This window comes from Tympanuchus pallidicinctus, unplaced genomic scaffold (assembly GCF_026119805.1).
Source record: "Tympanuchus pallidicinctus isolate F22 unplaced genomic scaffold, pur_lepc_1.0 scaffold7, whole genome shotgun sequence".
Classification (NCBI taxonomy): domain Eukaryota; kingdom Metazoa; phylum Chordata; class Aves; order Galliformes; family Phasianidae; genus Tympanuchus; species Tympanuchus pallidicinctus.
In genome coordinates this window covers 23,728,249-23,752,269 of record NW_026294791.1, presented here as the reverse complement: position 1 = coordinate 23,752,269, position 24,021 = coordinate 23,728,249, and the positions used below count along the sequence as shown (strand labels likewise).

General features: G+C 44.6%; 1 long non-coding RNA gene across 1 annotated transcript; it reads left to right on the top strand.

Annotated features, from left to right (window-relative positions):
• The first annotated feature begins 1,643 nt into the window (after positions 1 to 1,643).
• On the top strand, positions 1,644 to 21,205 carry LOC128072711 (uncharacterized). The gene is made up of 3 exons (XR_008202413.1): positions 1,644 to 1,868; positions 3,062 to 3,175; positions 17,011 to 21,205. It is a non-coding gene; the product is annotated as an uncharacterized LOC128072711 (long non-coding RNA).
• The last annotated feature ends 2,816 nt before the right edge of the window (positions 21,206 to 24,021 follow it).

The window sequence follows — 24,021 nt, the reverse complement described above, 5'->3', positions numbered from 1 at the left end:
CTCTTCTGAACTCCTTCAACAGAGGCAGCTTTGTCCTGTCATCCCCAGCAGATTTCATTCTCTACATAAAATAGAAATTCTGTCTCACTAAAGATGTGTGAGCACATCATTCTGGTGATCTGAACCATCCGCATAAAGGGGAAGATACATGTACCAAACCATAAGGATTTAGGAATCAGTGGACTCATTTCCTTGGTTGCCTTCTTGAGTACACAGATCTGCTAACAGTCAGGATTGTATGGCCTCCAGCATCTTGGCATCAGAGCATGTTGTAATAATTAGTACATGAATCCTTTTCAACTCCCATGGTCAGATAGGGAAGGACTAGTTAGCTTCACTGTGTGTACAGAAAGCCCTGAAAGCAGGGTTACATTCATGTCATTTTACCTCAGCTGCTTAGTCCAGCTGGTTCTTACAGCTGCCTAGTAATCAGGGAAGCAAGGCCAGTACTTCTTGCTAGGTTTTTCAGTCTATCCGATGCTGATGGACAAATCTGGCATTGGAAAATCCTGTCTCTGTTAACTAGTGATTTGGCATACACTTCACATTAACAAGTTGAATCTCACACTGAGGGGAGGAGAGCCCTGGAGAGTTTTGCACATTAGAGTGGAGAACAGAACCCAGCTCTCCTTAGTCACAGCCATGTGCTCATACAACTAAGCCATTTTCTGCCTTATTTATGTAAACTGAGGGAGTTTTGGTTTCCAGCATGGTAAACAAGGATTTAACTACTTCCTCTCTCCTCCCATATAACTTTCCCTGAATGAACATGGTAAACAGAACCCTGCTGTAGAAAAGCCTTTTTGCTTGGTGTTGTTTCTGTAACCGATTCTCTTCTGGAAAACAAACACATTTCTACTAAATGCAATCCAAAGGGACCTCTTAACAAAAACATTAAGAGCTGTCTCACATACCCCTCTCCACTAGGTCCTGTGGCAGACAAGTAGACAATCACCTGCAGATGGGTTAATTATCCTATGAGATACAAAAAATCTAGGACACCTGGCAATGTGTAAAGAGTGTGGAGTACCTGCTTGACTCCAGCTTTGTGCCATTCATCAGACAAAAGCAGACAGTGCTGTGCATAGCACCCAGCATCGGGAACTAGAAACAAACTGTGACCTTAAGGTAGGCATGTGTGAGTTGCAAAGGTGGTAGCTGGAGAGGAGAGAGATGTTTGGCACAGAAGGCAGGAGAACTGACAGGCTAGAGTATTTTCATCCTCAGTGTCCCCATTGCAAGAATGACTTTCAGATAATGACATTTTAGGAGAATATAATCTTGTATTTGTAGTTAACACCCATTAAGACTTAACTGAATTGTGAGAAGTTAGAAAGTTGTTTTTTTCAACATGAAAATTTTCACATAAATAGAGGATACAGAAGTGGGTGTAGTCTGGCTTTGCAGATTGTGTCCTTCTTCTCTGTCCCATATTGAGCGCACACAAATACACAAATGTAATTGCTGTTACCTTCCATCAGTGGAATCACAGTAACAGAAATCTGAGATCAGGACAGAGATGAGGACTAAGGAGGCATAATATAATAGAAACGAGGAAAAAGAAAGAATGTGCTGCCACTCCTTTTGAATGGGGAACAGCAAGAAACTTGCTGCCTGTCGCAGTCCAGCAGGATGTGTCCTTCTAAATGCCTTTACTCACAATTAGACCTAAATGTAGAAACCAGTTTACAGTACTTTTATTCCTAGGTCACAAAGGATTTGCTGTTCAGAGAAAAGCATATGGTAACCCCTACTGAAGAAGGGAAGCAGTGGCCCAGAGCATTGTATCACTGAGAAGCCAAGTCGGGAAGCACACCTGTATCAGTCCTGTTTCTGGACAAACTGTCACTTCCCTGCAAGTACAACAGGTACGTTCTTCACAGGCTGGATCTTGGTTTTCTTTGGCACACCACATTCCTTAGTTAGCAGAGGAGCTGGGAATTACAGTGCAACCAGTCCTCAGCCAGGGCCCCACTGCTAGAGGCAGAGCAGGGTCTGCAAGAGGAGTGTCTCAGTACGGTAGGACAGACATTCCAGCCAGGACAGCTGAGGTGAAAATCCAGCCACAAATCCGTATGAGACACCCTTGCAACTCAAGACATCCATCAGCTAATCCTGCCTTTGGCAATTTCCCCACTTATTCCTTCCATCAAAGGAGCTTGGATTACAACGGCTGTTGACTTAATGAGTGAGACTTCGAAGGAAGCTGGTTTTTACAGTACAAAAATAAAGTACTTTGCACTCTCTGGATCACCTTGCCTCTTAGAAGAAACAAGCATTTAACAAAGTGTTACTGAGCCTCAGGAGGGAGACAAGAACTAACCCAGAGCGCTGTGCACACAGATGAGTTGGGGCTGAGAGAAGCTAAGTGCTTTGCTCCATGCCACAAAGCAGTCCTGACCAGAACTGGGCACAGAATCTGCATGTTCCACCTTTCAATTTTTTGGGCAGATTGTGATGCCAAGGCCCTGGCCATTAGTTGTCATTACTGGCCAAGAGGTGTTTTTTGGCAGAGAAAAGGTGTTAACTCTCCTTTCCTGGCCACACTACAGTTTGGCTGACTATATTGTTGCTTTCTTAAACTCCTGTCCAACCCACCCAACCATGTTAGATGTTTTCTGATTCCCAGAACCACTTGTTGCCCTTGGTTATGACATGGCCCCTTTTCCATGCTGGAGTGCCATGCGTTGTGTTGCTTAAATGATCTCAGGTTGTAAGGTTATCTACCATGGCATAAGCTGTTGTGGAGAAGCATGTGTGCAAGATGGGCTTTTTTCCCCCTTCCTTTCCAATCCATGGAAATGTGATCGTCACAGGAGAAGTGGTGAAATAGGGTGGTCTTATGTGCAGTTGCAGAACTGTTGTGCTTAGAGAGGATTTTCCAGTTTCTCAGTTCCCCTGTAACTATCGGAACAAACTGACTGTGCCCCTCTAATCAAAGAAATGTGAAGCTAGCGAGAGGCCCCAAGTACATTTCCTGGCAACAAGACAAAAGTAAGTCTACTGAGAAGTTTATGCAAAGAGAATATTTCTAGTATATACAGTTCTGTCTTGTACTCAGATGCCCATACCAAAGCAATTACTGTATGGGAGATGCTGACTGGCTGGAAGAACCTGTTCATTTTGGATCTGTAATGGAGTCTGCGAGGAGCTCAGCTTCCTGGTGTGGAAGAAGGTAAGTGTGTGTAAGGAAAGGAGGCTGGGTCTTGTTTATTTGGGAGGGTAACCTCTCTGGGCTGAAAGCCTGCTTTTTAATTTATTTGGTGGTCCAGGGAAATTCGTCACATCACATTCTCCAGCTCCTATTTCCAGAGGCAATTACATCACCCCAGAATCTTAGCTAGCCAACAGGGAGGCAGCTGCATAAAGCATGGGCTGGCCGTTTCACGATGGCAGCAGTGCAGATTGTCCCTAAGACAAACAAAGATCCACAGGAGAGGTAGAAGTCTGGGTCCAGCCAGAGAAATGCAGATCCATGGCCAACTTGGAACTTTGAGCCAGCTCACGGATCCTTTTTTCCATGTCTGCTCTTACCCCACCCTTGAGCTCCTCACATCAGATCCAGGGACACACGTGGCCTCTGTGTTCCTGTAAGCACAAGGGCTGCTGTTTCTGGGATCCTGGGAGAAATGCCCAAGGCAGGTGCCAGGGTTTTCTGAGGGACAAATGGTCTGAGCAGCATTTTAATGAGCTGGAGTTGCAAGGCATCTCAGCTTCTTGACAACATCACATTTTGCAAAACAAGGATAAGAGGTCAAGGCCTGCAGGAGATGAGGAAAGGACTGAGACTCAGCGTTGTGGCAAAGCAAAGCACTGAGAGCTGAGGAAGGTAGAAGAGCAGAGTCCTAGAGTGTGAGGCTTTGACAGTAGAAAATCCATGGCTTTACCACTCACGTACTGGGTTTTCGGTGCCATCTCCCACCCAAGCATGAATAGAGAGAAAAGCTCAGTGTCTGCTGGGTTACAGCAAGTTGCTGTGGATTTCCTGGGTTTACACTCAGCATTCAAAGTGTTGCAGGGGTATTTACTCACAGAGTCTCACAGCACTTCTGAGAGGTGTCCGAGTATGCCAACACCCCTTCGTTGGCAGCAGCATTAGCACCACAGTGAGGGGCATTGCCTTTCACAGCCAGACAGTGAGTCCGTGTCAAAGCCAGCAGACAGCTGGGGACTGCCTGGTGCTCAATGCATTGTGTTTTCTTCCAGAAGCCTCTGCTTCCTCTGGAGAATTCTGGGTTGACTTCTGAGCCCTATGTCTCATGTTTCCAGTCCATCTTTGCATGAAAATCTTAACAGTAATTTAAAACTGGCATAATTTATTTTGATCAAATATATCTCTAAGCTCTTGTGGGCAAGGATTCTGTTTGCAAGAGCTGAACTGTTTCTCCTGCAACACAGCGCAACCACACTCTCAGGGAGTTAATAAATCCATGCGTGCCCTTTAAAAGAAGAAATCAGAAGGATTTTTTAGACATTTTTAGGCAAAGGTTCTTTTCTTCTTTTTTCTTTCCTTCTTTCTTTCCTTCTTTTTTTTTTTTTTTTTTTTAAATGAAGTTTCCTTGGTAACCGTTTAAAACAAATTCCTCCAGACTGTAAACTAGAGATAATGGAGTTCGCCTTTAATCTCGGTCCACTGCAGATCAAGTTACCTCTTAGAAATTACTTATCCTGGCCAAGCAAATGAATTGGAATTGATGTTCTTAATTGTTTTCTAAATTGCTGTTCCCCACTCCCTTCCTCCCCTTCTCGGCACACAGCTGTTTTGCATCAGAGTCTCGTCTAATGGGTACTGTCACTCACACGAGGGGGTGAAGTCATGTGGTCATAAAAGAGAGAGATTGGGGGAAGAGAGGGAAATACCACCCAGTGCATTATCTGGCTGTGACACACACAAATTGAATAGAAATAACTCCTCCTGGGGGACTAGTCCCAACAATGGACACAGTTTTGTCTTGGCCTAGAAAAATGCGGAGGCTCACTTCGTTCTCTGATACTCATTTCTCAGAGAAGGAAGATGATTGAAATGCTAGTTTGGGGCACAAGAGACCTAGATTGGAAATGCTGCAGCGTCCTTTGTCTGTTTTTGTGCAAGCTGCTTTGTTTACGCTGCTTTGATGCCTGCATTTGTAATGCATAAATAGTGCAACACCCCTCCTTTCTTCTTGAGGCACCAATGGCATTTTGTGGGAGTTGGACTAGATGGCCTTCAGAGATCCCTTCCAACTCTAAGGATTCTATGATTAGCTGTATCTTGCAATAAGCTTAACCTGCTCTCCATCTCCAAAAAAGTGCATCAGCACCGCCTGTGTTTATATATATTAGTCTCTAGCTCGCATGGAACTTGAGTTGCAGAGCCTTTGGGCTTTGGGAACATCAAGCCAGGCCTTAACACCATAATCCCTTCCCTCTGCATCTTCTAAAGTAGAGATGGATCTCAAGTCTTAAGCAGGAACTATCCCCTGAGGATATTTTGCTCATATAAAAATCATTTTTGTATGTCAAATGTAGATAAACAATTGCACCAATGTCTGTGTCCTGCCACTATGCTTCCTCCCACCCTATAAATGATACATAATCCCAGTTTTACTGCCAGCAGTTTTCTAGATATCAGCTGTTCCCTTTCAGATCCTGTATTTTCGCAGACTGGCAACTGTTTTCTGCTCATCTATCCGTTCAGAGTAACTGAGAAGAGCAGAGGTTATCCTCATCCTAACTTCACCCAAAGAAAGACCTTCTCGGTCTTTCTTGACAAGAAACAGTCTGTATCATTTACTCCCATTACACTGCTGTGAGAGACCAGGGAAACAGAGAATTTGCTACCCACATAAAATCTTGAAATGCCTGCTGGAAAAGCAGCAGACTCTTGGATACCTGCTTGTAATATCTGAAAATGCTGTATGGAACTGAATCCAAGAAAGAATGGGAGGAAAGAAGGAATCTTATGCAAAATGAGGTAAAAAATCATGCTAACTGCTGGAAGTGGCGAGGGAAGCCAACAATATCATAAATGTGGAGACTTTTTTTTCCCTTTCAGTAGGAGAAAATGGACTGTTTGGTCTTACTGCAGCACAGCACGCAACTGTCATGTACCAGATCATTGTTGGCACTAACAAAATCATGAGCATGTATTCTGCAATCATCTGTCCTGGGGGAGCTACACAGTCGGTGTTCTTCAAAACTGGAAGAGGACTGACATTGGTTGGCCTGTCCTTGCAGACACAGCTATTATGGTTTAGCAGCCTTGTTTGTTAGGAAGTGTAGTGCAAATAGTTCTGATGGTTAATATAAACATCACAGTGCAAATATCATTGTCTTCCTGGATAAAGGACAAGGAAAAGAAAATCTACCTGACAAATGCAGTTATGTGGCGGAGGGGTGGTTGTGATGTCGTTATGACTTCCAAGCCAAGTCAATCAGGTGCTCCTAATTATCTAAATTTAAGATTCGCTCTGCTGCCTTTCTGCTGATAGATAGATAGATAGATAGATAGATAGATAGATAGATAGATAGATAGATAGATAGCAAAGTTTCAGATCGTTTTCAGAGATCTCCCACAAGTCACTGTGGCAAGATAGGCAGTTCCTGAGTATGACAGCTTGCTCATCGCAGGCACTGTTAGAAAGCTTGTTGCCCCTATCCGCAATCTCAGGAGTAGTCCTTTATCTCAAACTGATCCTTAGCTTGGTCAAACTGATCCAGAACAGTGAATAGTTAGTATTTCAGTGACTAACAGTGATGATGGCTCACAGGAGGATGACTTCTAGGACACGGCTACAAAAAGATGCAGGAAGTAATGCCTTATGCCGTAATGCCTTTCTTCTGCTTTCACATGAGGCACTATTTTTTGATCTGGGAGGGAAAACAGACAGAAGGTGTTTAGAACAGGGCTCAGGAAGGAACTCTGAATTTCTCACCATTGCTTTCTTTTGTCACTGAAAGATTTTTCTAGCCGTCAGGGCTGTTAACTGAGCTCCTGCTCTTTTTGCTTCTTACCTCGTTACCAGTAAGGGTCTGCAACCAGAGTTTTGCTGAAGAGATGCCAAGAAGAAGGGAACCCAATGTGCTTTTGCTGTAACTGTGTGTGCTAATAGCAGAAAGGAGAAAAAATAATTTGTGTCAAGGAAGCAAACAGATGTGACCCTTAGATGGTGCTACCCATGCTGACTCCCTGAATAGCCCCATTCAAATCAATGTAACTGCTCTTGGAGCAGGTTCTGCTCAGTGTTAATGAAGATGTCAGAATCTGGCCCACAGGGAATAAATGTGTTGAGCAAGAAGGGGCTCTTTTATAACCTCTTTCCTAGAACATGTTTGGAGGCCTGCGTTTGCAGCTGGCTCCTATCTCAAGGCTGGGCCAAACCAAGCTCCCCTCACCAGAAGGTGCAAACGTGCCCAGACTTTTGGAAGTTCAGCTCCAGATCCAAACTTTAAGTCTGATCCGAAGTTGATAGACTCCCACTGACCTAAACAGACATTTGGACCAAGCCTTTGTGACTTGAGGCAGTCCTGACACATAGCAAAACCAACACTGCTGGGATGCCTGGGCCATGCTTGTCAGAATACAGTCGCTTTTCTTTTTCTTCTTTTTTTTTCCTCCTGCTTTTTAAAGTTTTTTAGAGGAGGGATTGGTCTCAAGGAGGCATAAACTCCCTTCTTTTCCATCCCTGATTGAGTATCAAACTCCTCCGCTGAGATTTCTCCATGGAGACATTGGGTTTTCCTGGCAAGCAGGGTTGCAAACTACTCAGCGGAATGTCTACAGCTCTGCAGCTCCAGAGGAGCCAGGAGGCTGGGCATCCCAGCCAAGGGAAATACTGCTCTCGTCCCAAGAACACTTTCATGGAGACTGAGGTGCATATTGGATTAGAGACGGCTAAGCTGAGTTCTTGGGGTTTTTTGGTTGGTTTCTTTTTCCTTTCGAAAATCTAAAGCACGGAGAAGAGAAATCCACAGACGAGAAATCTGGGGATCCTTATGGCTGTTGCAAAATGTGGTTTGTTAATGGATCTTTTTACTTCTGGTACTTCTGGCTTGTTCAACACACGCGCACATACACACATACAGAGAATAACTTGGCAAGCTCATGTTTTCGTGGCACAGCACCAGGAAATGGGAGTTCCCCTCCCAACAGAGAGGATCAGGGCAATGAGGCAAAGGTGGGGAATCAGACCCAGCCTGAGTCTCAGTGGAACGCTGGCCCGGACAACTCTTACACAAATAATCTCCAGGAGCTCTGAACCCGTACTTCATTGTGGACACAGACAGTGCTGTAGAAAAAACAGACTGAAATTGCTTCTCTTTCATGGCATCTGTAGTGTAAAAACGGTTTTCATCCAAGACATTTGTGGTCGGAAAATCCTGACACCTCATAAATTATCTTAGAGGCGCAACAAAGCTTCAAAAAGATGAAACTCAATGCTGAGGTCAGCAGGAATTTTTTTGCATCTTCTGCAGTGGAGGAACGTTTTCAGTCTCAGGAAACCACCACAAAAAGAGGCAGCAAGAAGAGAATATTTCTTGGCATGAGATCCTCCGTGCTCAAGGAGCGAGGAGTCTTATATATTTATTTTTGGCCACCTCTGTGTTCGCACATCATCAGAACACGATCCAAATGACCAGAGGCAGCCTGATGGTGAGGTGGCTGCTGCAGTTAGGTGACACTTCAGGTCCACCCAAACACTCAGGGTAATTGCTCCTGCATAGTGCTGGGGGCTATATGGGCTGCAGACTTCCCAGGATTGATCTGACAGTACTTTATAGTGAAGTTGGGCTTGCAGTAGAGGTGAAGTACTGCAAAACCACAGCATCCCTTCCTCTCTTCTTGGACATTTCTTCTTGACTACATAGGAGGCAATTTCCCTCTTCTAGATGAAGAGAAAGTGGAGAAGAGGACCCTAAGATGGATCCCACACAGAGATTGTTATAACACAAGAACCTCTGCAGGTGCCAAGTCATGGTCTTTTGCAGCAGATAAAGTCCTGTGTTGGCCAAACCAGAGAGACACTGGGATAACTTGAAGGGAGAATAGACACCTGGTATCCAGGATGACCTGCAGTCCCCGTGTTGTGGTGTGGGGCAGGAAGGACCCAGCCAGAGCTGGTTAGTTCAGAAAGGAAGGTTTTTTCAGGGGATGAAAAGTCAAAGTGATGTTTCTGAGAAGGCAAAGACAGAATTCATGCACCCTGCATCAGGCCCTGCTGCTAATCCTGGCAGTCTGAGCAGTAGGTAAGCCTTGCCATCTCAAGCTGTGCCAGCCCTTGCCCTGCAGCACTGGTGGCAGGAGGGCTGCCGTGTGTGTGCTGGAGCTGTGCCTGCAACCTGGCAAGGGCTGCCTAGGGAGGCAGTGGCCATGCTGTGGCAGCCAGCCCAGCTGCAGGCTCCCCGTGCAAGCAGGGTGCTGCCTCTCAAAGCCAGTTTCACAGGGCTGCCTGGGTCAAGCTATGGGTTTCAGGGTTATTATTTATTCTCTTGACTGAGTGATCACCGAAACGGTTCTGTTTTAATTTGTAGCATTGCCCATTGCTTTTATGCATCTTTCTTTGGAGAGTGAAGTTACAGGGTAAGATGTGAGCTGCTTTCTGTTCCTGTGGGTGGACAAAACTTTCAGAGTTGAAACTTCTCTCCATATGTTCAGCTTTCTGAGTCCCTAGCAGGATCTGACCTCCTTGCCCACTTACTAAATCAATGGATTCTAAGGCATGTAGAACTGATTTTATGGCAGCAAGATGCATTTCACTAGATTTATGTTATTAAACTGGAGGGGGGAAGCTTCCTTTTATTTGGGGCAGTCCTTGAGTTTTACAAGCTTGTTTAAGTAAGTAATTATTTTGGTAATGCTGAGGCCTCCTTTATTGAATCGTAAATGCATCCTGAACGGCTCTCTGAATAACAAGAAGACCTTTCCCCCAAGTCTATGTGTTGCTCTGATTAGCAAATCTGAACATTAGCAGTTTACTCTGTGATTAGCTTTGCTGCTGAGAGCTGCCTTGGTTCACTTCTCTAGGGCTACTCAAAAGATTAAGCCTGTATGTAAATGTTTGCAGGATCAGTGCCACAAAGGGAAAAAAACAACCCTAAAGCCCTTTCTTTGGAAACATCCTCTCTGACCATGTTAGGGAAAAGGATCAGATAATTGGGATCTTTATGATGCTTATTATAAAAAATGTTCTGGAACTAGTTCAAGCACCAATCAGAAACCACATTGTTCCACTAAATCACTTTCAGATGCCATTTCAGATACAGAATACAATTACTCCTCGTTTAAAAATATAAATGTTCCCTTCATAAAACACACACACACACACAAAACTATTTTAATTTATTTTATTTTTATCTGTCTTGGCTGGAGTTCAGGCCTTCCACAGATAATCTATCATCAGATTTTGTACCGTTTCTTTCTGCCCGGTGTTGTGCAGAGCCCAGTGTACGGTGCAAAAGAGCTTTAGGACACGGACGTGGGGACTTCACATGCAAAAGAGCTCTTGCACAAGCCAAGAGGCTGGAGGCCCCAGCTCGGATGTGTGTATGCTTAAGAAATCAGCTCAAAGCAAAACCTGGAACAAAGATTCTGCCCGCATGTTGCATTAAAAAAGCCACCCGAAATGTCTGGAGGGGTTCTTGGCCTGTCTTTTTTTTGTTGTTGTTGGACAGCTATGGTTTTGGGGAAGCAAGTTCCCTTCCCTATGTGCCGCCCATGTGCTGTCCTTGTTGTTAGGAGGGAGAACGTGGAGGCCATCTGCCAGCTTAAGCGGTGAGCCCTGCTGGTAATGGGGGACCCTCCTGCTCAGGGAGGCCTCACTCAGCTCATCACAGCACAGGCCCACTGGTTAAGGCACTTGAGGGATGGGAGATCCTTTTTGTACAGTTTGGGGTGCCACAATACAAAAAGGACATAGAACTGCTAGAGAGTGTCCAAAGGAGGGCTGTAAAGATGAGGAAGGGTCTGGAGGGGAAGACTGTGATGAGTGGCTGAGCAACCTGGGTTTCTTCAGCCCAGAGCAGAGGCTGAGGGAAGGCATCATGGTGGCTGCAGCTCCTCACAGGGAGTGGAGGGGCAATGTGAAGCTCTGCTCTCTGGTCTCATCTTTGGGTGGTCCTGTGACGAGCTGAGAGCAGGACTCCATGATCCTCATGGGTCCCTTCCGACTCGGGATATGCTGTGATTCTATGATAGCTAACCCCTGGGCTTCAGGGGGCAGTAAGATGGTTAGAAGGGGTCCAGTGTGCCCTGTGGATGGGCTGAGGGCTGATTCCCAAGCCTTGTGCTTTCACCATCTCACCATTGGATTTCTCCACTTCACTGGAGAACCACGCTGCCTCCAGGTTGGGACTTTCTGGGACATTTCTAATGGAAAGCTTTCCTCATGGCCAGGAAATTGTCCTTCGTCATTGCTGAAATCCTTCTCTGAGCAGTTCTGTTTTGGTGAGCTGCCGCCCGGCTCCAGCCACGAGTCTGTGGGAGCGCAGCCTGCTCTCCTGCCAGCGGCTGCCTTGTTTGGGGCCCCTGTGCTCTGCTCAGTCCTGCTGCGGGACAGAAAACCCACAGACACCCAGAGTGTAGCCCCAGAACCCGCACAACCCCCCCGGAGATTCCAGACCCCTGACAAGCTGGCACAAAGCCCTGGGAACCTGGATCAGAACAGGGCTAGCAAGAATTAGCTTTCTGCCCCAAGGCTAGGGATGCTTGAGGATGCTGCCATCTTTCAGGCGCTCTGCGGGTCGTCTTTTTTTTTTTCTTTTTCTGGGGTGAGCAGAGGGATTTCTCAGCATTGGGGCAACGTGAGAATCCTGAGGGCTGCATTTTGGAAAAAAATTATATGGAAACATTTTCATGTTTTCCAAAACAAAAGATGCTAAGGGGTTTGTTACTAAGGGAAAATTCCTGCACCAGTTTCGCAAAGGCTGGGATTTCTGAGTTTCCTTAGTGCAGCTCACGGCTTCTTTAGGATGACTTTAGTCATGACATTGAGAAGAATGGCCTTTGAACTCAGTGGTAGCGTAAGTATTCGTGAAATCCTTGCCCCAAGGAAAGCAGTGGACTCCCAATGGCTTATCCCAGCGACCGTGGTGAGATCAGGAACTTGGACATGGTCTGTTAGCTGGTGTTGCTTGGGCCTCATGGTGGAGTAAGGGATCTGCTCTGAACCAAGCTCTTGGCTGGATGGGCAAAACCCGCTTTGCTCTTCTGTCTCAGATTGCTGGGAAGTAAAGTTTGAATGGAGAACAGTGCCACTTCTGAAGAATTGTTAAAATAATTATTCATTATTCTGAAGAATAAATGTTTAGGCTGACGTGCAAATTGAAGAAGCATTTTATAACAGTCCAAAGTGAATTCGAGAGGGAATTTTCAGAAGCACAGGATGTTCTTCTCACCATCAGTGACTGATTGTGCAATGGAAGCAAAGTCAGGCTGATTCAAGGTGTCTGCGGAAATTTGACTCTCGGTGCTCAGGATTTTTAGTGTTTCTGGCCAGAAGGCTGGAGCCCTTGCTGAGATGTGATTACTTCTGTGATGTTTCCTTGTTACAATAGAGTCACAGAGCCTTGTTCAAAGGCCAGGACCCCCTATGCTCTGCCACGTCTCTAAAGAAGGTCGCAGAGATTTCCAATCCAACTGGGCAATGCTTGGCTGAAGTCAAGAGCGATCCACAATCCCCTGCAATAAGTATTTTTTGACTATTTCATTTTAATGTCATTAATCACTTCGGTTTTAAGCTAGATGGCCATGACCTTTGGTACAACATGCTGATTCCTATTTAGAAGAGAAGCTGCTAACAAATGTTTCACTACCATTGCATTACTGTGTGCTTCCTACCTTAGAGATGCAAGCTTGCTGTGCAAGCAAGAAACATCTTTCACTGATGAGGTGAGGAAATGTTACAGATCTTGATGTTGCTAACTAGAGGTTCATTATCAGGTTTGGGACTATTCCTGAGGCAGGAATAGTCATTGGACTATTGGAGGTATGTGATTTTTCAAACCTCTCAGGTTTTCTGTTTTTCAACATTATATTTTTAGCCCTTATGGTTATAGAAAAATTTCTAGCTCAGTAAGACAACTACACCTTAAGAAAACTACAGCCTAGAGAAACTTAGAAAACTGTTAGAATTATGTTACATTTATTGTCTATTACTCTTCCTTTCTTCACTTCATCTTTGTGCCTGCCTCCTGACTTTTCATGCAGAGATTGGGCAGCATAGAAAACTACGATGGGAAGAAATCCAAGATTGTTTGTGCAGATAAATTTAAGCTGTGCTATCGAAGGTGTGGCACCAGCGTCAGACCTAAATTTAATCAGAATCTGTTTTCCGTTCACTCTGATGGTTGAGTTTGAGCTCTGCACAACAGAGAAAGCTTAATTTACCTATATGGAGGTGTGGAAAACCAAGTGTCAGTAGTTGTTAGCAGCAGCGGGACAAGTGTCATGTTTATAGGTATGCACCTCTTCTGGGGCTCACTCCTCATTCCACGGTAACATTGAAAATGCCAGAGGAAGCAGAAGCAGCAGGAGCAGAGGTAATGGGCTCAGGATGGTGCCAGATTGCCACGGGTGAGTTTCCTTGCAAGCTGCCCATGGAGAGGGCCTGTCAGCATGCACGAACAGAGCCATATTTCATCTGTGCAAAAGAGCCCAGGATTGTCCTGGGAGGCTGCGTAAGAAATGAGGCTCCGTGGTTGGTGCTAAACCAATAACAAATACTGCTTTCCCCCCTACCAAGAGATCAGAGCACAGCAGGCTGCCTGCAGCAGAGGAAAGCTGGGACAAGCGTAGAACAGCAAGGATGTTTGTTAGTTCTTCATTGTATCTCTTACCAAGTGTAACTAATCTCACCACTGTCAGTAGGGATTGTGACCATGGAATGAACCCAACTCTGGGACCTACTGGACATTTTTCATGAGAACATTTTTAAACAAGGCACAGTATTTTTCAGGCAAACATTAGAAATTACCTGAATTACATGAATATTCTTGAATGTATTTTGGAGAAAACAAAAGCAAAGAAAACCCAGTTTTTTACGAAGTGGAACATTTATTATAGTAGCAAAATGTTTTGTTTCTACAGTTGTTGAGCGTTCTGCAATTTTGTATTTTCCTATATGAAATGTACGTGGGTGGTTTTTTGTTTGTTTGTTTCTGAATGTTTCAGTGTCCACATAAAAGGCATATGTGCTCACGTATCAATACAGTTCAGCTGACCGTTAGGAGCTTATTTTCAGTATTGACTTATCGCCAATATCAGATGTTTTCATCCACATTGCAAGAGCATGACGTGGAGAGGAAGAATATGGCTGGAAGGTGACAATGAAGAGAACCCAAGGAAAAGTCTTTCGCAAGACAACAGGAGGATTTTAATGAAGAACCATCAAGTTTAAAAATGGTGAAAAAACAGAATGTAGCAGCTTGCAGGGTTCGTTGCTAGGTAGGGGTATGTCCTGCATAAAGGGAAGAGCATGGATTATCTACTGGACATGACCCAAGCTCAGTAAGTTGCGCAGAAGAGGTGACAGAAAGGAGGATGCTGATGCACTGATGCTTTGTTTGGATCCATCTGTAAGTTTTACCCAGCCTAACAAAATCTTACTGTAAAAAGTATCGATGCTAAAACACTTTGCAAAGCCCTCACGTCACGGACTTTGACTGTCAGGTGGCACTGAAGAGATGACCCCTAACTCTGAGCTCCATGGCTGCAGAGTGGAGATGTGTGCTTTGATTACTGGGGTGAGCAGAGCAGAGAGGCCTGGAGGCCTGGTTTCCACTGGGTGGTGACAGGATGTGCGGGGAAGGCCACCAAAGGCGGCAGTGCTGTAGGCTTAGAAAACCTAAAGAGCACTGTGTTTGTTTGCTGCTGGGAGCCTGGAGATCATCCAGAAGATGGGCAGAGCCTGGCTGGCAGTGTGGCCAAAAAGGAAGAGGATGAAGATGGAGATGCTTTACTTCCAGCACCTCTCTGGCTAACAGGCAAACCTGTCCCAGAGGGCACATTTTGCCGAGCCAGCTGTGGCTATTCCCTCAGCTAAACAAGCACACAGTGTGCGGGGTTTGGAGGCTTTCAGGGGCCTTCAGGACCACGTCTTGGTTATGCTCCAATCCTGAGTAAACACTCCAAGAGCACCACTGAAGCCCCTGCCTGTTGGGCAGCGCAAACCAAAGCGATAAAAATTGAAATAAAACCCCAAAACAAAGACAGAGGAAAGAGGGAAAAGACGCTGTGAGGCCCAAAGGGCGAAGGATGTGGGTACTGCTGGGCTTAATTGTCTTCTTCCTTGCTCTGTGAGATGGAATGCTGCTGGGACTGTTGCTGACTTTTGGATTGTTATTGACTTTTTATTTTTAATATATTTTTTCCCCAAAGCAAACAGGCAAGTGATGTAAAGCAAATGGAATTGTGGTTCTCAAGATGGGAAACTCGGAGATGATCCCAGGCTGCAAAATCCTGATCTGGATGTTGAGCTTTCTGTTGCATAAGCATAAGCTAGTTTATGTCTGCATCCTGGATGGGGGGCAAGGTGCCAACTTCCGTGTCAGGTTCAGGCTTGAGTTCTGAAACAAACCTCCTTCACTGGAAGTTTAGCGTTGTTCATGGAGGCTCAGAGGGGGGAAGCGCTGATTCCAGCTCTTCTCTAACAGGGTTTGGACTTACTGTATGAATTCATCTGGGCCTCTAATGAGGAAAGCTGTCTTTTTTGTGATGACAGTTGAACATGTGCTCAGGCTCATTTCTCAATCAAAGGTTTGTATTGTAGAGCGAGTTACAATTACTTCTGTGCCACGGGAGGACTGTTGAGTTAAAGCAGGTAGATGTCTTCTCACAACCTGTGACCTTGTTTCTGTTATCAGCCTCAAGTCTATTGCCATTGGTTTGTTCTAAAGGGTTGTTAGGTGCTGGAAACATCTGGGAATGAAACATAAAGCAGAGGCTTTGAGCTCTGACAATCACTGCAAATCTGTGATTGCTCCCTGGATTGAAAGCTGCCATTCTCTCTGAATTCATGGGCTGATTGTACTGTCCATTGGATAGTGGGAGAAAAAAATGGTTTCAATTTGATCAATATTTTAAACAAACCAGTGGAGTTAATTAAAAGCAAACTCTGATTGCATACTCACATTGTGGGGCAGGTTAGCCACGAAACAGTTTGCTTTGAGCTCTTAAGCCAGGAAAAAGCCTGCCAAGTCAGTCATGCCTCCTTGTCCTCCTGGCCTTTGTGGGCAAGAAGTTGAAGGGCAATTCAGAGAGATGGAGCTGGCACTCACAAAGTTACCCCAGAGTCTGTGATTGACTCAGGATGGTAAAAGAGGAATAAAGAGAGTGCAGTTACTGCATAGGAAATAGAGTCTGTGAAGCTTGCAGGGATTTCAGACACCGGGATTTTTTGCAGCGTTTATTGGAACAGACAGGCTAAGAGCGCTAAGGGATAAAGGATCCCAAATCAAACAGCCTAATTGGTCTCAAATGGAGTGACTAAGGAACTCTCTCCCTTCCAAAATGGGTCAAATTGCATTTTAGAAAGGGATCTCTGAAATTTGAGTGGGAGGCCTGGATAAAAAAAACGAATGGATGAACTCATAATTGACATGGATTCCATTATGGCTAATACCAATGTCAGAGCTGCCACCGAATATGTCCTGCAAATCCAGTCTGGGGGAACTGCCTTTAGAGATGTGACCCAGGTGAAGCAAACTATTTGCCATGAGCCTGTGAGGAACTGAGACTTTAATTGCAAACATATGGCTGGGTAACTTTCCAGCAAGTGAAACCTGGGGGATGGATAGAGACCTGCTCTGAAACTGATGATCCAGAGGAGCTTTCACTACCTCTGATCCTCACAGTCCTGAAAAGGGAACAGATTGCTGTGCTCTCATATCATTTTACGCTGACCAGAAAACAGCCAAGAAAGGGAAGATGATGTCAAAATGTAATGTTGGCACAAAGAGCCCATTGATTTTGGGAAAAATGAGTGTGAAATGAAGTTCCCTATGATTGATGCCTAGTTTGTATTTCTTTTTTTAAAGGCAGTTGTCTGATCTTCAGCATCCTCCTGTCCTGGTGGATTATGTCATGAACAGCTCTGCCTGGGGTCATTTGTGAACAGATATCTTGGAAGATAGGATCATCACTGGTTGGGGACCATTGTTCTTGCTTAAACTGTCCATGCTAGTGTTTGTCAAGAAGGGTAAGTGCATTGCAGAAAGGAGAGCTTGTGTACCAGCTCCTAGCTCTGATTGCTAAGGCAAAGACCAAAGGCAAGGGTCTGAGTTTGAAGACAGCTCCCAGGTGAAATGGGTAAAGACTCCTGCAGAAGCTTCTCATTGCTTTTTCAAACCGTTTTTCACTGCAGTCTGTTTCCAGCTTTCAGTGGCACTGGCTGGTCTCTATGACAGGCAGCTAAACACCAAGGAAGGGGCCCTGACAAATCCAGCCCCTTGTTTTATCTTGTCTATCATTATCTCTTCAATCTCTTCTGAAGATCTGTGGAGAAGTTTTCCATGAATATCTTGAATACTAGGAGGTCAGTGTGCATTTGTACTTTCGTCGGGGATCTGAAAACACATCCCTGTGTGTAATGAGGAGTTAAAACTATTGTCCTGGGTGACTGGGAAATGTGGGCTGACAACATGAAGTGGTGAGCTTAGGGGAATTTTCTTTTCAGAAATATTTTTATTTGTTGGGGATCCTTGACAGGACAAGAACTTAACATTTCTAGGCAGGAATGTATCTGAGTCAGTTGAGTTTTGTTAGGGTGCACAGCAGCCTCTAGTCACTGATGTGTGCATGAGAAGCTACTGGCTGGTTCATGAGGAATTTGGACCTTCTCAGAACTGGAGTTTTGGTGACTCCTGAATGTCAGAGGCTCAAGATCTGGAATGAATTGACCAAGGTCTGTACTTAAGGTGGAGAATAAAGATTCCCTTTCTTGAGCAGGCATACAGGCAAGGTGAAAAGCACATCAAGTATCAGCTGGGTATTTTGTTTGTGGAGAACCAAAGATGAGCTGGAACAAATGTGAGAGCCTGTGAGTACCACTTTTGTGTCCTACACTGATCCACATGATCTAAATATTAAAGTGCAAAGAGGCAATGATTGTAAGGAACTTCTAGCGTAATTGGTGTTCTGTGATGACATTTAGCAGTTCACACAGAGCAAAGCACCAATTTTGGTCTGGATTATTTCTTAAAGAGCAGTGTCTGGGACATCTGCGGCAAGGCTCTTGTTATACTGAGTAGTTTTGAGAATGAAACCAAGAATATTTGGGTCTGCAAAAACTGAGGCATTTAACCGTAAATATTCCCTAAACCAGTGACCACATGTCTGAAAAGGGAGATTTATGTGAAATGGGAAGTTTCGTAACAGGACTCTTTCATAAAATAACGACAGTGACGTATGCACACACGTACACACACACTCATTCCAGATAAGATCAAACATATAACACTCCAAAGATGAAACACTTCCCTAATTATTTCTCTCCTTCTGATTTTGAAATGTAATTTCTCTAGGACTGACAGTTACAGGTGGAAATGCTGCAGAGAAGTCTTTAAATCTCTGCTGGAAGCGATCTCTCTCCCTTGCATGTAACGGAGCATGTACACCTGACCACTGCTACCCATAACATTGCTTGTGTATTCCAGTACTCCAGCCTCTCCAGTCCTTCTCTCTTTGCTCCATGTATCACTTTCCACAGCTCTGGAATGCATCTCTGCTAGATATTCCTTTGTTGGTGATTTTAGCAGATATGGTAGCAGTAGGGATAGGAGTGTAGCCATCAGAAGAATAGTTGGATCTGTTGGAAGGGGTGAGATACAGAAAGGAGGGTGAAGATGAGGTAAAAACATAGAAGGATGGAAGATGGAAGATGTGGGAATGAAAAGGTGGAGATGGAAGAGAAAAAAAGGATAGAAAAGGCAAGGATCCCAGAGGACAGTTTCTTCTTCTGAAGAACATTAAATACTGCATAAATTACAGTAAATTGAAATATTGTTAATCTATAAAGGCTGTATTGTTCTCTTTTTCTCTTGGCCAACTACTGCTGACGTAAGCAGGAACTCTTCTCTAGGCTGAAGAAGCCTAAAGCCTAGCAAGCAAGCCTGGCGCCCAGACTGGGGCTGGAAGTGGGATTTGGCCTCTGCTATACAGAAAGGCTTTGAGGATTCAGACTTAGAGGAACCCAGGGAATGTGAGGCCGCTGGGCAAGCATCAGATAGGAGCATTTAGTCAGCGTTTCTTCTACAAAAACTAATAAAAATACATCTTTCAGTCTTTTCCAGGAAGATGTCAGAGCTCTTCTGTGGAGTTAGCAGGCTTGACATGGACACCAGCTTAGTCATTAGAGAATAAGACAAAGGGGTTTAAGTCTTGCTAGAAATTCATATATCCTGCAAGGCTACTGGGGAGACACCGCTGACTCCATGATGTGTGTAAATGTATTTGTGCATACGTGTATGTGTATGTGTGTATCACTGGATATAAACAGATGCAGCTATCTGTTTTCTCCTAATTATTCCGTAATTCTGCCTTCGGCTTTGCAGACTCCAGGATCTTGGCCAGCTGGAGCCGGAGAGGCTGCCAAGTCCATCAGGTTGAGGGAGCCAGCAGGCTGTTCCACCTGACTGTCTGGAAGCATTCTTTTGCTCTCTTGAGAGTTTCCCAACGCGTCTCCATTTCCTTTGAAAGAAGGTTCACCCATGATTGCCAGCGTCTATGTCAGGTCTTCTTTGCATGGGTGCTGAGACTGCAAAACCCGGAGACCCATGGCCCCTCTCAGCACTGTTTTAGCAATCTTCCAGCTGCACAAGCACTGAAAAGCTCCAAAAAATATCTAATGAGGCAGATGAAAAGAGACAGGCTCGGGCTCTTGGCTAATGCTATAGTTGCTTTATAGGGATAGAGAGGATGATTGCAAGAACTCATCATATCTCATAACCTGATGAGGTCAGTAACAACCCTGATTTTTCTGCACTCCTAAAGCAGAGGAGCTTCTTTGTCGACAGCTGAGAAGACCCTGAAGAATCCAAGGTGCGTGCTGAGGTAACAAGGGGACAGCTGAAATTTATGTTTTTTAAGTTTTTATGCTTATCTCAAGAATGATGTGCTGGGAAAGTAAATCCTTTGCAAACGCTCATGAATCTCTGGTATTCAGGTGCCCTGCAGGAGAGATGCAGAAACACAGAAAAGATTTTTACCATTTGATCTCACCATGTGGCTCTCATCTGGTGCTCTGTTCTGCCTACTTCTTCCTTGGGATAGTGTTCAAAACAAATGGGGTTTTCAGAAGTGCTCCATATAGGGGAGACTAAGAAAATCTCCCTTCTGTGTTTCTCCCTTCTGCTCAGTCTAAACAGCTTTATCCAACTGCACCTCCCCCTTCCGGGTCCTCCTTCCAAGTACAGGTAAAGGTTTATTCTTCACAAAACTTGGAAACAGAGACAAACTTTCACATCACCTATTCTGACAGTCCCGTTATCCATCTGTAATCACAGTGAGCCATTGGGCTGCCTAATGAGTAGCATGATTCCTTCCTACGTTTCGGTCTGGTTTTACCCTTGTATGTCCTATCCTCTGTGTGTATGCAGCAGTGACGTGCAGGCCAAGAAGTGGAGACAGGGAGAGTGGAGTTAAAGGAAAGATGGGAAAAAAGCATCAGCAGCAAGCTGGGAAGTTCAGTGAATGCCTTTAGCAATACCATTAGGGCGGGCTTCTGAAATGAGGTGGTAAGACACAGCAAAAAAGCAGCCTTACTGGTTCTGGCTGACTTGCACAGTAGGTCTCTGTGTTTTTAATGTGCAACCTGTTCTCTCTGGTGAGGAACTGTCACTTTTAGTTCAGCTCACTGTAGCTTTTCACACATAGAAAAGATATGCAACTCAATACATTTTCTCTCTTCCGTGATGCAGAGGTTCCCAAACCATGGCAGAGATCCCTGCCAATCTTCTTTATGTCTTTTGGAGCACTTACACTGTTATTGTTCGACACTGAATAGAGAGTCTTTGAGAAGTTAGTTATCCAGATCAGCTACAGGCATTTCTAACCTCACCAAACATAATGTTGTCATGGGTTTTGGCCAGGAAGGTGCCATTTCCAAGGATCTTATTCTTTTCCCTTTGATTTTCGAAAATCAACAAGTTCTAGTGAAGAGCTCTGTGTAAAATATGGAGCTGAGGATTAACAAAGAAGCAAAGAGGAGGTCTTTTTTTTTTTTTTTGCTTACGTGGAAAGGAAGACAAAATCTAATGGCTGCTTGTGGAAACATGGAAGGTCTCCAATATAATGAATAATAAGAATAATTTCAACTATATTTTCAGAGATTTGAACAGTATTTATATGCAAATGCTATCTGAGGAGGTAGTGGAAAAAATCAGTTTTCTTAACGTTGGCTGGAAAACAGAATTTGCAGTTCTGGAAGACTTGAGATTTCCATAGGAACCAAACGAGATGAAGTAAAAAGACTTAACAGAGGTGATTAACAAGTATTTTGTACTGAAAACAAACCTTATTGCTGAATGACATAAATTACATTTAAGGGAGCAAATGGCCTTTCTGGCAGGTTTAAAAAAACATGCCAGTATCTGTCCCTTAGTAACTCTGTGTAAGAAGGCCTTAGAGAGCTGAGAGCTGGAGTGCAGAGCACAGCCTTGGGGAAACCACAGACACACCGTCGGGGTGGCACGCTGAGCTACTGTAAATTAAGCTTAAGCCCCCTGAATTTTGGGATCATGCTAACGGTGCTGTGCACACAAAAGATGCCTAACTTCGTAAATCGGGAGAGGACCTTCACTATTTTCCCTTGTTTTGAATTAGAGGTTGGAGGTCAGTGGTGTGGGCAGAACACTTCATCCACACTATCTGATTTTTGGGAATTTTAACGACAGAAAGAATTATGGATGATATCCTGCATTAAGGACTTGCCTCATTTTGCGCTTTGTTTGGGTTATTTTAGCAGTAATAATTTTGTTGTTTCTGTACTCACCTTCCCAAAGAACAGAGACATCACAAACAAGCCAGCTATTTCCTCTGCAGGGCTATTTCCGTTTTCTTTTATTAGTGAGCTAAGGAAAGCTTTGATCTACACTCCAGCTTGATATCTAATGAGATATTTTCATCAAACTCTGCTCCTTATTGAACTCATGTTAATCTCAGCAAGATTCATGTAGACAGATGTTCTTATGTTTGTGGGCAGTGGAATGGGATCTTGCAGTTAGATCTTGCTTGTATGAGCTCAGTGGACACCACTGCAGGGACAGAGATCTTTCTATAGAAAATTCATTGCAGGATGGGGGCATAAGAGCAAATGCATTTGGCTCGAAGCATGATTAATTAATGCATGGTTAAAGGTTGCTTATATGTGTTGGTCCTTCTCCCACTGAAGTTGATGGCAAAACTCCTGTGAAGTTCAGCAAAACGGGATGGAATCTATACAGAAAGTATTTTTCCCAGAACAACTTTGCAATAACCAGTGGATTTGCAAACTCCTCACTCTGACACATTGAAACAATTTGGGACTTTCATTCCATTTTGCTTTAATTGGACTTACGCTGCATCTGAGTCTTCCTAAGTGAGTTGCTCTGCCTAAAATATGTGCAGGCATGTTTGCATTCTCCAAGGGAACGTGGAGGTTAAACTAGAAGGCGAGGTTATGTTAGCAAGGATATTTTCCTTTTATTCTGCTTCCAAAGGCAACCCTGTTCTGGGCTCACCACTCTGGCTTGACCGCTCTGTGCCTCTCCATACCAAATCATGCTGGGATTTGATGATAAAGCACATCCTCTTTCCAGGAGCCAAGCCAACCCCTACATCCTAACTCACTGGTGTTCTGGTACCTTAGGCACTTTGTGGTCGCAAGGCAGACTGCAAATGCGAGTATGAGCCGTGGTGATGTTGGAATGTCCAAACTCTTTGTAGGAAGTTTCTTACAGAGCCGCTGTTGCACATTTGATTGCCAGTTCCTTTGTTTTTATGTTTCTCCAATGGTGCCAGCTGAGACAGCTCTGAGCTGGATCCCAGGGCTTGATTTGGTTCACGTCTTCCATAAAAGTTTTCCATCTCTGACCAAGGAATTTCAGATCAGGGTAAAAATATGAGTAAATCAGAGCTGGCATCTATCCCAGACATATCAATTCCTTTAAATTCCCTTTTTCCTGTGGCTTTGGGACAATCAAAATAGGGAATGTTTCCATTGCTATACCTTTATGAAAGTACAAGATGTGAATGCTATATCCTGAGTGCATCTAGTGTGTTTCCTTACCTTGGTTGTTACCAACTGCACAGCTTTCTCTGGCAATTATGTGAAACAGAGCACTGCAATAGAGTAAATCTTTTGACAGGGCTTGGCTCCAGGGAAGATCAAACCCTCCAACGTGACAGCTAATGAAACAAGGAAAAAGAAGAGGAAAACTATCAGTCCCAGCCAGCCAACACTAACAGAGTCCTAAGGCAGCTGGAGGTGCCAAGGTATCTGCTTGCAAGACTGGGAGAGAGCTGTGGGGGTCGGACTGGGGGCCGCACCAAGAACTGGTTTCCCTCTGCATTGGGTGACCAGGGAGCAGTGGAGACAAGTCATCCTCTCCAAGGCTTGTTATGACTGCTCTGTGCTAAAGGACGTTGAATGCATACTGTCTTTTTTAAGATACAGAACAAGCTGGCATTATTCTGCATCTCTTAGGAAGTGCTACTTTGCCCTGCGACTAACCTGGGTGGAGTACCTGGGATGGATCCGGGGGTACAAACTAAATGCACAGTAATTGCAAGGACAGGAGAGTGTGAAGTGAGTGATGTGGAGCACCTGATTCCCAAGAAACACAGTCGGTGTCCTTCAGTGGGCATCATCAAGGAGTTAATGTGGCAGTCTGCTGCAATGCAAGCCACAAAGCAGAGCAGGGAGAAGAGCCTCCAGTAAGGAGCCCATTTCTCTCTAAAGCACCATTTCCCAGAGTGTGATGCATGGCCCTTTGGTGATCTATAAAACATTCAGTGGTGGCTCATGGAACAATAGTAAACCCTCTCTCCTCCCCTCCAATGGCCACAGAAGC